The sequence below is a fragment of the Vulpes vulpes genome, chromosome 9 (genome assembly GCF_048418805.1).
Source record: "Vulpes vulpes isolate BD-2025 chromosome 9, VulVul3, whole genome shotgun sequence".
NCBI lineage: Eukaryota > Metazoa > Chordata > Mammalia > Carnivora > Canidae > Vulpes > Vulpes vulpes.
The window spans coordinates 59,951,057-59,963,721 of NC_132788.1; the positions used below are offsets into that span (position 1 = coordinate 59,951,057).

The following is a 12,665-nucleotide window of genomic DNA, read 5'->3' on the forward strand; positions in this document are numbered from 1 at the left end:
TTGTCTCATCTGTAGGAAGGGGTTGATAATGTCTTCCTCACAGGATTCAGGTTGTGTCAAATGGGAATGCTCAGCAGAGTGCCTTGCATGTAGTTGGCACCCAAGAATGTTGATCTTCTTCCTTCCTTGTTTACCTTCTTCTTGCTTATGTATAGCACATGCTTGTAAGAGCCGAATGCAAAGCAAGAAACTGGAGCCAAGAGAGACATGGCAATCTTGGTTTGAAGAATTTCTCTCCTAGGTGGTGGTGTCCTCTGAGTAATTCCACATTCAGAGGCAAAACACATGCTCATTTCTGGTAAGTTCCCTGACTCAAACCATTCTCTGTCTGAGAGTTAGCTAGTTACCTGTGGTCAAACTCTCAATGACCTTGAATCCAGCATCTACAACATTATTTTCCCTGGAAAATGGCTCCTATTATGTCCTTGCCCAGACCACTGGTTTGTCTCTAAGAAAGATGGCAAGCATCTATTGCCAAGATGAATTGTTCTTATAGAAGGAAAATTCCTTGTGTGAGGATGAATCCAATCTTTGGATCAGTTAGACAGATATCACTCAGCTGAAGTCTAAGCAATTGTTCTGGCCATAAGTCTTGCCTTGCTTAAGGGCGTCCATTCAGAACCATGCTGTGAAAAGAGCTGATGTTCAGAAAAATACTCACCACTGACTCCTCGACAGATTTCAAATAGTACCTCTCCAAACCTTGGAGTGTCCCCTTCATTGAATTCCACAAACAATTTGAGACTTAGATTACTACCACTCAAATGGTCCCATCACTGCTTGGTGAAGGGTAAAATTCGTGTTGGGTCATGGTACAGGTGAGGCTCATTTGTGGGCCCTAAGATGGTTGCAAGGAAGGAAAGAAAGGGACTTCACTGAGTGCTTACTTTGTGCCTGGTACTGTTAGATCCTTTCATACACATCTGCCTAGAAATTCTGCAAATGTGTTAACCATTCATAGCTCTATCATTTACCACATTCTGAAATCTGAGCAGTAGAGGACTTAGTAACCCACATCTGAGTTTGAATTCTAACTGCCCGCATTGGAATAATAGCTCAGAAAAAAAAAAAGGAATAATAGCTCAGGGAGAGCAATGTTTGTTCACTGCCATATCCCCAGTGCCTACAAAAGTTCCCTGCACATAATAGGACCTTAATCCTTATTTGCAAACTTGGGCAGGTTAGCCTCTTTAAAGCTTTTGTTGCCTCAATGATAAAAATGGGAAAAATAAAACCTACATCATATGATTTTTTAGTTACGTTTTTTTTTTTTTAGATTTTATTTATTTATTCATGAGAGACACAGAGAGAGAGGTGCAGAGACACAGGCAGAGGGAGAAGCAGGCTTCATGCAGGGAGCCCAATGTGGGACTCGATCCTGGGTCTCCAGGATCACACCCTGGGCTGAAGGCAGGCGCTAAACCACTGAGCCACCCAGCGTGCCCTACACTTTTTATTTTGAGATAATTATAGATTCACATGCAATGATAAGTAATACAGGGAGATCCTATGTATCATTTCCCCAAGTGGTAACATCTTGCAAAACTACAATATAATACCACAGCCAGAATATTGACATTGATCAATCCATTGATCTTGGAAGATTTCTCTTCTGGGATTTTTATGTGGATCAAATGCAATTATATAGGCATAATGTGTAGCACAGTACATGCGTATTGTAAATATTTAATAACAGTAGCTAATATCCTCTTAGAAGACAATATAGTGTATATCAGTGTTTCTCAAAGGGTAATGTGCCTATGAATCATCTGGGAAGCTTGTTGAAATGCAGATTCTTTTTTTTAAGATTAATTGATTTATTTATTAATGAGAGACACACACACACACACACAGAGAGAGAGAGAGAGAGAGAGAGAGGCAGAGACATAGGCAGAGAGAGAAGCAGACTCCATGCAGGAAGCTCTATGCAGGACTTGATCCTGGGATCCCGGGATCACCCCCTGACCCAAAGGCAGACGCTCAACCACTGAGCCACCCAGGTGTCCCAAAATGCAGATTCTAAATCAGTTGGTCTGGGAATCTGAATTCCTAGCAAGCTTCCAGGGGATGTCTGATGTGGAGTGACACGTTAAGCACATGGACTCCAGAATTAGACTCCCAGGTTTAATTCTACTTGTACTGTTATTATTTTTAAGACTTTGGACAAGTTATTTAACATCTCTGTGGTTCAGTGTCTTAATTTGCTTCAATAATGGGAATATTTACAGTCCCTACCTCATAAGGCTGCTGTGAGACTTAAACTCGATAATTGTTTTAAAGCACTTAGAACAGTGTCCAGACCATAGTAAGTACTCATTAAATGTTAGGTATCATTATTACTTTAGATAATTTCTTTTTCTGGTTAAGATTTTATCTGAGAGAGAGAGAGAATGAGTGAAGAGAAGGCAGAGAGAGAGAGAGAGAGAGAGAGAGAGAGAGCATGATCAAGGGGGCAGGGGAGAAGGAGAAGTTGGCTTCCCACTGAGTAGGAAGCCTGACTGGGGCTTGATCCCAGGACTCTGAGATCATGACTTGAGCTGAAGGCAGGTGCTTAACCAACTGAGCCACTCAGGTACCTCTAGGTAATTTCTTATTCTGTATTCTTACACTGGAATAAGATCATTTGACTTTTTCCACTGGTTACTTTGGCCTCTGGAAAAGTATAAGTTCACCTGTTCCCACTTGAAGAGAAAAGAGAAGTTATGGCTAGAAGGGATTTTTAGAGCTCCTCTAGATCAGAAATGGTCGACATTCAGTACACCAGTTTCTACTCCGTGCCCATAGCAGACATTACTAATCAATCTTGACACTTATTTTTTCACTGGACCTCAATTGTGGCTTCAGAGTCTCCTCAAGAGAGGACTGCAGACAGAGCTGGTGCTCAAGATGACAACTGTTTGCCAAACCTGTACTGATCTAAGCTCTTCATAGGTGTGGAGACTTAGACACATAGGTGTCCAATGACTTTAATGGGGTCCCACTGTCACCTAGAGAACACACACATCTTCTGAATGAGAATCCATATCTTCTGTCTCTTCAGGGATAATTTGGAGTGAAGAGAAGAAAAAAATGAGACATTCATGTGAGCACATTATATAAGCAAAGGGCTGGGGCAGAGGAGGACATTCTTCCATGGCAGGTTAATGCATTGATAAGAATGATGACTATATGTTTGCACTACAAGCAATTCAGGTGGGGAGCCATCTTGGTGTTTCCTCAGTTTCCTTCTTGGAAGTATAACATGGGAGAACAAATTGGAAAATAAACTATTAATTGGGAATTTGGTGTGGGAAAAAACCCCTGTTTTTACAATACTGAGTAATTGGAGAGCCTTAACAAATCGTTAAGGAACAAATGGCAAAGCAGAGAACTTGTTCTCAATTGAACTCCTGAGGGCCTTTCAAAGTCTTGCATGGGTGCCGCTCCCCTCCGCCTGCTGGCAGCTGTGTTATATATCCTGTAATTCCCATTCTCCTTTGCCCTATCCTTTCTCCTTGCCGGACTGTGCCTGATGTCATGGGCCCTCACAGACCCTCACGGATACCCCACTTCAAGGCAGATCAGATTGATGCCATTTCTAGGATTACTAGAAAGAGAAGAATCAGATTATCTCTGTGAACAATTTGAACTCTGAAGATAGAAAGGGAGTCCATTACCAGGGGAACAAAAGCCAAAAGGAGCAGTAGGAACAGTAGTACAGGAGCCAAAGTGACAAGGAAACTCCTTGGTGGAGGGATGAGAAGGAATTAAATGGAGGTGGGGGAGGCCCAGAGAAACAGAGAGGAAGAATGCCCAACGACACTGTGGCCCATGAAGGAGGCAGGATTATAGTCCATAGAGCTTCTTTCCATCCATGGCACTTTCTTTTCCTTTTAATTTATTTTTAAAGATTTTATTTATTTATGAGAGAGAGAGAGAGAGAGAGAGAGAGAGAGAGACAGGCAGAGGGAGAAGCAGGCTCCAGCAGGGAGCCCAACGTGGGACTCGATCCGGGGTCTCCAAGATCAGGCCCTGGGCCAAAGGCAGATGCTAAAATGCTGAGCCACCCAGGCAGCCCCTTTCTTTTCCTTTTAATTTTGTAATGTCTTAATATAAAAATTTCAAACACACACAAGAGTAGACAGAGCAGTATAATAAACCCCCTGTACCCATCACTTGGCTTCAACCATGATCAGTTCAGGGTGAATTTTGTTTTTTTCTCAATCTCCACTCACCCACCTCGTGGATTATTCATTCTTTTTTATTTTTATTTTCTTTTTTTAAAAAAATAAATTTCTGGGGGTGCCTGGGTTTTTGTTTTTTCTCAATCTCTACTTACCCACCTCGTGGATTTTTTTCATTCTTTTTTTATTCTTTTTAATTTTTTTTCTTTTTCATGCTTTGAAAAAAAATAAATTTCTTGGGGCGCCTGGGTGGCACAGTTGGTTAAGCATTTGACTACTGATTTTGGCTCTGGTCATGATCTCAGGCTCCTGAGATCAAGCCCTGTGTTGGGCTCTGCACTCAGCAGGGAGTCTGCTTGAGTACTCTTTCTTTCTCCTCTGCCCCTCCCTCCACTCTCTCTTAAATTAATAAATAAATAGAATTAAAAAAAATTTCTAGGGGCTCCTGGGTGGCACAGTCAGTTGAGTGTTGGGACTCTTGGTTTTAGCTCAGGTCCTGATCTCGGGGTTGTGAGATCAAGCCCTGTGCAGGGCTCCAGGCTCAGTGTGGTCTGTTTGAAATTCTCTCTCTCCTTCTCCCTCTGCCCCTCCCACTCATGCTCTCTCAAATAAATAAATAAATCTTTACAAAGAAAGATTCATTCCTATTGCTACACGTTAGTATAAGTGATTTGTGTAGGCTGCTAATATCCCATCGTGTGAATAGTCTGTGTACCTGACAGGTTCCAGTTCCAGTCCATCTATACCTTGAAGGCACACCCCGTTTTCCTCAGGATGACTTGAGTGGGTCTTTCTTCTGCACAACTAAAACAGCCAGGCTTAAACAACCATGCTTAGATGTTGTCAGAGCGAAGTCACACTAATGCTGATGTAAGAAAAGCAGTGAGATTGATTCTTGGAAAGGTCGAAGACTGATCACATCCATGAGAAAAGGCCCTCTGTCCCCAAGATTTATCTACAGAGTAAGGTTTGCTCTGAGCAGTGATGGAAATTAAAGAGGCAGCTTTAGGACCTCCACACTGACCCCAAATGGAAATCATTTAGCAGCACACAAATGGCAGAATTGTCATAGAAATCAAATGAGATAATGATATGTGGGAACACTTTGTAAACCCCAAAGCCAGTTTATAAATGTGCAGTTGTATTATTGTTGCTATCATTATTCATTTGCATTATCTGGGCAAATCATTTTCCCATCCCTCCATGTTAAGGTGGGGGTCTGTTATAAGGTGCCACAGCAGGACTGGATTTAAGGTAGGAAGAGAGAAGGAGGATGTGAGTATTCATGGAATCCTATGCCTAGTCCTTGGTTCCGGCAACGGATCTTTAAGGTAAGAATTATTATCTGTTTTACAGATAAGAACACTGAGCTTGATAACATGCCCAAAGTCCTCTAACAAACACAGATAGAGTTTGAATTCAAATCCAGTTCTGTCCAAATCCCAAGCCCTTTCTCCATCCTGCCACACTTCCTGAAATCTGCCCAGGCAGCCCTCACTCTTTCCTCATACCCTGCCCTAACTTGGCAGGATGAATACCTCCTTTTAATAATCTTTTCAGGGTGGTTCCCCCCCCCCCTCCTAGTCTGAGACTATTGATGACCTAACATGGAGTCTAAATAAAAATATCTTTGGGGAGGCTGGGAGCCTTCCCAGCTTTAATTTGTGAATTTTAATCTGGGAACTGGGGGACCAGGGTCAGCTATGCTTGGGTTGACTTGTCACTTGGGTTGTGCATTTACAGTGGTGCTGAGTGGCCTGGAGGCGCGAGTATTTCACAAGGGGCCATAAGACCCAGGCTCTGGTACAGGCAACACCTGCTTTAGGTAAAATATTGAGCCTGGCAGTAAAATGGAACTACTAGTACCTGTCCTGCTACCCAACAGGGGCTAAGCTCAAATGAGGTAATATGCTGTGACTTGATATGATTGGATGAGGTAATAGATGGAAAAGCAGTTTGAAAACGGCAAAGCCTTCCCCCCTCCCCCTCCCGCCAGCATTAATGTAAGCTGGTATTTCTTTTTATTGCTATCATCGCCTCTCAGCAGAGCCTTCTTTCTCCCAGGGAAAGCCCTGTAGTAGGAGCTCCTAATACCGACCCAGGTTTGAGAACAGCCAGAAGGCGAGCAACATGAAGCCATTTAAAGCAAACCAGAGGAAGTCCAGTCTCTGACTATTTATTTTATGAAGTTAGCGGCTGGATATGTTAAGCAAATGTTTTCTTAATTGTGGCAGTACGAGAAAACAATGGGGCAAGGGCTGCTGGAGACTGGAGTAGCAGGCCTCCACCCCTCTTACCGCCCCCCCCCCCGCCCCGCCCCGCCCAAATCTCTAGAGAATGACAGGAAAAAATTAAAGACAGGGCTTTTCTTTTCGTGGTCACATGTCTGCGCTGCTGCTGTAATAAGAACCTGCACCAATTAGAAATGTTTCACCTCCTCCCCCCTGCCCCTCCCCAGGCACATTGCAGAGCGGCCCGGGTTGTGGACTCCAGGAGTTTGCCAAACACAGCAAACACTGCTCCGAGAGCGGCTGGAGGGGGCTCTACCACTCCGACCTCCCTCCCTTTCCTCCTCTGCTCCCTCCTTCCACACTGTTTTCATTTACTAGGACTTCCTCCTCCGGGCGAGGGAGGGGGAGGAAAGACGCTGCTGGGCGCCTGGGGCGTGCGTGTGTGTGTGTGTGTGTGTGTGTGTGTGTGAAGCGGGGTGAGTGCCGGAGTGTAAAATGCTGTAATGGGAGGAAACCGAGCCGCGCCTGAGTTCCCCGGACTGCAGCGGCCGTTCTGATCGCAGCGGCACCTGAGCACACACTCCCCCAGCAAGGGCGACCTGTACCTGCAGGTACGTGCCGCCGGCCGGTCGGGGCAGTCTGACGTGGGGGTGTGGGTAAGGAGAAAGCGAGGCAGCAGCGGTCCGGGTCGGCGTCCCGCGGAGCGGGGAGACCCGGGTGTGCGGGAGGCACCGCGTGCACCGCGGACCCGCGGGTGAGCCGGCGTGGGCGCGGCGGGGCGGGCGGGCGGCCGGGGGCTGCTGGGCGGGACCAGGACGGGTGCGGGTCGGAAGCCAGCGCCGCGGAGGTGCGGCAGGTCGGGCTCAAATGCTCTGGCGCTTGCTGGCTGCGCGTGGCGGCCAAGGGGCAGCGGGTGCAAGGGGTGTGGGGTACGGCTCGGCCGTGGCGCCGGTGTCACGTGTGCGGAGCCCACCGGGTGCGTGTGGGGACGTGCCTGGTCCACAGCAGCGCGCACCTGGACGCGCACGCAAGGTTCGGTTGTGCGTGGACACTGAAGGTGTGTTCGCACCCGCTGGGCCCTGGGGGTACAGGCACCCGCAGGGTAGGTGCTAGCCGCAGCCCCGCGGGGGGGGGGCTCTGCCCCGCGTGCGAGGCCCCGCCCCGCCCCGCCGCCCGGCCGGCTCACCTGGGCGCGGCCCCCACCTGCCTGGCGGGAGGGGCGTGTCCGGGGGCGTGTCCGGGGCGTGTCCTGGCGGGCCAGGCGGAGCCCGGCGGAGCCCCGCGGAGCCCCGCGGAGGGCGGGCGGCGCCTCATTCCAGGGATTCCTCGCGCTTCCGCGCTCGCGTCCGCCGCGGAGCCGGCTCGGCGCGCGCCGCCCGCGTGTGCGTGTGCGTGTGGGTGTGGGTGTGGGTGTGCGTGCGGGTGTGCGGAGCCGGAGACCGTGCGGGAGCGCGGGCGCGAGCCCCGGAGTGCGCCCCGGAGTGCGCCCCCGCCGCGCCCCGCCCCCCGGGGCCCGGCCGGCCCGAGGCGGTGAGTGGCGCGGACTGGCCTGCGGGGAGCTCGGGTGGGCCGGCGTCCTCCGGGGGAGGGGCCGGCGGGTGCTCGCGGAGCTCCAGGGCTCTGGGGGAGGTCCGGCTCCAGGGGGGTCCCCGGGGCAGGCATCCGGGGAGCGCGAGGGCGAGGGCCGGGAAGGGGGCCGGCGCCCCCCGGACCGGGGCCCTGGCGGGCGGCGAAGCAGGGCTGGATGCAGGGCTGGATGCAGGGCTGGATGCAGGGCTGCGGGCGCGGGGCTCCCCTCCCGTGCTTCCCTGTGCTCCCTGCCCCAAAACGGAACGGCGCACTCTTCCAGCACCGAGTGCAGGCCTCGCCGAAACGCGAGGATCTTTTCCTTTTTTTTTTTTTTTTTTTTCTTAAAGTCTCCTTTGATTTCTGACGCTGAGACATTGAAATGATCTCAGGTTAGGATGACAGTACTTGCTGGGGCTATTAGTCTTTATGCGCTTTACTGGCATATATTCGTCTATTTAAGCTAGATGATTAAAATCGGTTTCACTTTGATCATTGGTGCTGTGTATTTGCTGGTTGTATTTCCTTCTCTGTGGTTAATAAGAACCAGCAGCCCAGGGGCCGGGAGTGGAGGCGGCTCTTCTAGTTTTTATCGCAGCTGGTTGCTACCTTCTGTCTGAAAGGTGCTATCTTCCAGTTTGTAGATCTTGCAGGTCTTTTTCAAAACCCAAGCCTACCTTGACGAGAATGAAGGGTTGCATTTGGTTCCTCTGAACATTCAAAGACAAAACCAAGAAACGATAGCTTTTCTGTTAGTGTTTGAAGGTCAGTTTTGCGTACCGTGTTAGCGTACCACACTTGAACTCTTTGCTCTAGTCCACTAACTTGTAATGTTCATTGTTTCCTCCTTGCCGCGCGTGACTGCGAGGAGTAGCGTGGGTAGTTGAAAGGGAGCTTTGGGGTCATGCCTTAGGGCTGTACTGATGACATGATCTCGGCACACGTTATTTATCATCTCTAAATCTCAGGGCCTTAATTTTAAATAAGGCGGTTAGAAGTACTTTCTTCAGAAATTTCTTGTCTCATACTCAAGACGTAATTTCGTGTTCGTTTTCTTCTGTTTCCTGTTGCATCTGGATGAAAAGTCAACTGCCCCATGGTAGAAAGGATGTAAAGCCCTCAAATGGTTATTTAATTTTAGTGCAATTTTTAAAAAAAAGATTTTATTTATTTATTCATGAGAGACAGAAAGAGAGAAGCAGAGACACAGGCAGAGGGAGAAGCAGGCAGAGGGAGAAGCAGGCTCCATGCAGGGACCCCGACATGGGACTCGATCCCAGGTCTCCAGGATCATGCCCTGGGCTGAAGGCAGGCACTAAACCGCTGAGCCACCCAGGCTGCCCATTTTAGTGCAATTTTAATCCCAGGTTGATTTCCCCTGCCACTGTTTTTGTCACACTTTGGGGCAGCTCGCTTTTGCTTTCCATTTGGAAGAGAATGCAAACTAATTTTTATGTTGACCAAAACACAATACAATTAAGAAGATAATTCTGCTATAAATAACCATGGACTACATTCCAAAACTGTGAATGTTGTAGTAAAAACAGCTCTGGCCTATTTCTGGAGACTTGACGTTAAATCCAATCTCTGTCACCTACTAAGTTTGTGACCAGAAGAAGTTACTTTTACATAATCTTTGTATTTGCTTTTCCTCTGTAAGAGGGTGGTAGTATCTGGTCCCAATACATCACAGAAGTTCTGGAATTACAAGGAATAATGTGCTTTGAAGAGGAGTTGTATTATGTTATTTATAAATGTCTTTGAAGATTTGAGAGATTTTCTTAATAACAGTTATTGGCACTTCCCCCAACTGATTTAGAATTGTGAGATTACCTGAAGGGTTTGACACTTCTTACAGACGTGATCATTATGAAACCAAAACTTTCACTTTCAGATGTTCAGTTTGACAAGAGTGCTTTAAAGGGAAATTCCTTTTCACTGCTTATGGTGTCAGCCATGTTACCAACCTCTGGTGGTTGCAAAAACAAATCCAAAGGAAGGTTTTACTTTGTGTCTTTTCTTAGTATCTTTCCCCGGATCTGTTTGCTGTGCAGGTTCTAGTTTGCCTTAGTAAAATAAATTAAATAACCATCCTAAAAATTGCTTTGGGACTTTGACTATGACTTCATAAAACAACGAGAGTTGTGAATTCAGGAGGTAAAAGTGACATACATTGGGAAAATTTTAATGTAAATAAAAATATGACACTATAGCGATTTTAACATATCAAGTCTGGTTTTTGGTCTTTGTTAGATACCCTGTGCAGACCCTGGTGAAAAAGTTTTTGTGTGTTAAGTTTGTGCATAACCGAAGCTCATTTGTGATTGTTTTAGAGAGCCCATCTAAAGGTCATGAAGTGGATTTGTGAGCATGTAATAGGTGAGAAAAGGGAATGCTGCCAACAGTCTGTAGCCATTTAGAATCTGTCCACATGAAGACAACAACAGCAACAGCGACTGCTTAGAATTGGACTGCCTAATCTTGAGAGTATAAACTGCTAAGGTAGGAAAAGCAGGAGTATAAGTGGGAGGTGCTGAAACCAGAAAAATTCTTGCTACCTGGGATGCGGTTTGACAACTCCTTTGCAAAGGAGGAAAACCTTGTAGAATATACTGTGTCTTAAGCCTTGGGTCTGATAACCAAATACTGTCTATCCTCGGATTTCTGAGTTTGTTTACTCACTGAAATTTATTTGTAAGGCCAGATGCAAACTTGCAGGACTTTCCCCGTCGTATCACATAAGGTGTCTTTAAACAAAAACACTTCTAAAACAATGTTAATGTATTGATGTAACCACTGGCTCAAAGGAACCTCAACAGGTGTACTTCCCCTAGGAACAGTGGTTCAGTGTTTGCTAATTCAGTGTTGTTGGAGACTTTAGAGAGCGTGACTGCTGTGAATAATGAGAATTGAGCATATATACTGATGCTGATAACTGGAGCGCTTCCTAATGATATGATGTGTCATGGGTTATTCATCTAGGTCTTAATAGGCTGGGTTGAGATTTTGGAACAGTGGACAGTTAGAGCTAGGTATTATGGGAAGTCTGCCAACTTGGACTTTGAAGCAGATTCATGTCTCTCATTCTTGGGGGTAAAAGGTTCCTGAGAGGGATGCCTGGGTGGCTCAGTTGGTTAAGCATCCGACTCTTGATCTCAGCTTAAGGTCTTGATCTCAGGGTTGTGAGTTTGGGCTCCATATTAGGCTCTATCCTGGGTGTGGAGCCTACTTGAAAAAAAAAAAAAAAAGGTCCTTAAGAGGATGGGCACCTCAGGACTTGTGAATAGGAAATTCTAAGTATCCTAATAAAAGAAATGGCAAGAACAAGCATACCCAGACTAAACTAAAAATGCCAGGAAATTTCCCTTATTTCATATGGAGTGCTGTAGAAGACTGAAGTCTTAGAAATAAAGACACAGATTCACAATAGCCTAAACATGAGAAAGAAAAGGATAGTCCTTTTTTTTTTTTTTTTTTTTTTACAGTAATGTCAAGACATGGTGGGAACTGGTATTCTGCTCTAAAAGTCCAGACTTGAATTTTATTTTCTTTCATTTAGACTCAGTGGTGTTAGTGTGGGTACACCGTACAGTTTCCAGGGGACCCTTTGGTAAGGTAGGTAAACTTCAGCCAGCAGTGAGATTTTTACCTGGCATGCAGCCTCACAGAAAATGTCAGGAAATATGCTGTAACCTAAGTTTAGTTTTGCAGCATTGGGCTTATACACAGGGCTCTCAACTGGCATATGGTCAGCTTTCATACTGTCTGTGCAGGTGCATGGTTGACACTGATACCAAACTGTATTATAGGACCTGAGGATTTAGTTACTGTGTGGTAGCCCTGTTTGGCAGCTCCTGTTGCCAGGGTCATCAAGATGACTAAATATCATATTCCTAACACACACACCCCCGGGGGAAGGGTGCTTAAGGAGGTCCATAGAGTCAAGCCTTGGGCCATTTTAACATCAGAAAACCCCAAGTGGTTGAGTTGGGGATTCATTCTGGAGTTTCCATCCAGAGTGGTACATTTTATTCAGCCCAAACTGCCTGGGATCTCCGTCTCTGTTGAGATGATAGAAGGTGGAGACCAGCAGTAGGCAGAGTGGAGTAATTAATGGCAGTTACCTGAGATTACCTTGTTCCGATATCTAATGTATCCCCCACTTCGGAGGGCAAGAGTTGGATGGCTGTCCAATCTATAGACTGCCTCCTACAGAGCTTTCATAGGAAGAGCATTCTATCATTATGGAAAGGGTACAAAACTGTCCCAACTTACCAAGTTTTATAAGACAATGGACAATAAAGGACAATGGAAGGACTGCCATCAGCTGACTCTCATTCTGGGGCTTATGCAGCCTAACTAGGGATTTTATACACACATATTTTCAATTCTCTGGAAATAAGCATAGAACATGTAGGTATATTGTTCAGATTTACTACATTTGGTCTTGAAATAAATTTTCAGGAGTGGCTATATATAGAAGTGAGGAATTGAATGTAAGTGGAAGCTGGCCAAGCTCTTGTATTGTACTTGGTGGGTGCTATACATTATGGCAGTATGGGTCAATTATTCATGCTAGGGATATGCCTAGGTAAGGAACGCTGGCCTAGCAAATGATCCATCTGTTCATACTCTTTCTTTGGCAGTATGACTATTGAAAGAGTATTTTTAATGAGGGCTGGTCTATATTTAGTAGTGTGGTATA

At 46.3% G+C, this 12,665-nt stretch overlaps 1 protein-coding gene across 2 annotated transcripts in view; it reads left to right on the forward strand.

Annotated features, from left to right (window-relative positions):
- The first annotated feature begins 6,618 nt into the window (after positions 1–6,618).
- VGLL4 (vestigial like family member 4) overlaps positions 6,619–12,665 on the forward strand; it is a 164,169-nt gene continuing 158,122 nt past the window's right edge. Inside the window, exon 1 of one of the 2 annotated variants that reach the window (XM_026016994.2) lies at positions 6,619–7,005. The gene's annotated coding sequence lies outside the window, so the exon portion shown is untranslated. Of the gene's footprint in view, positions 7,006–7,803; positions 7,925–12,665 lie in introns of those variants that run through there. The other variant, XM_072720293.1, reaches the window with a different exon arrangement.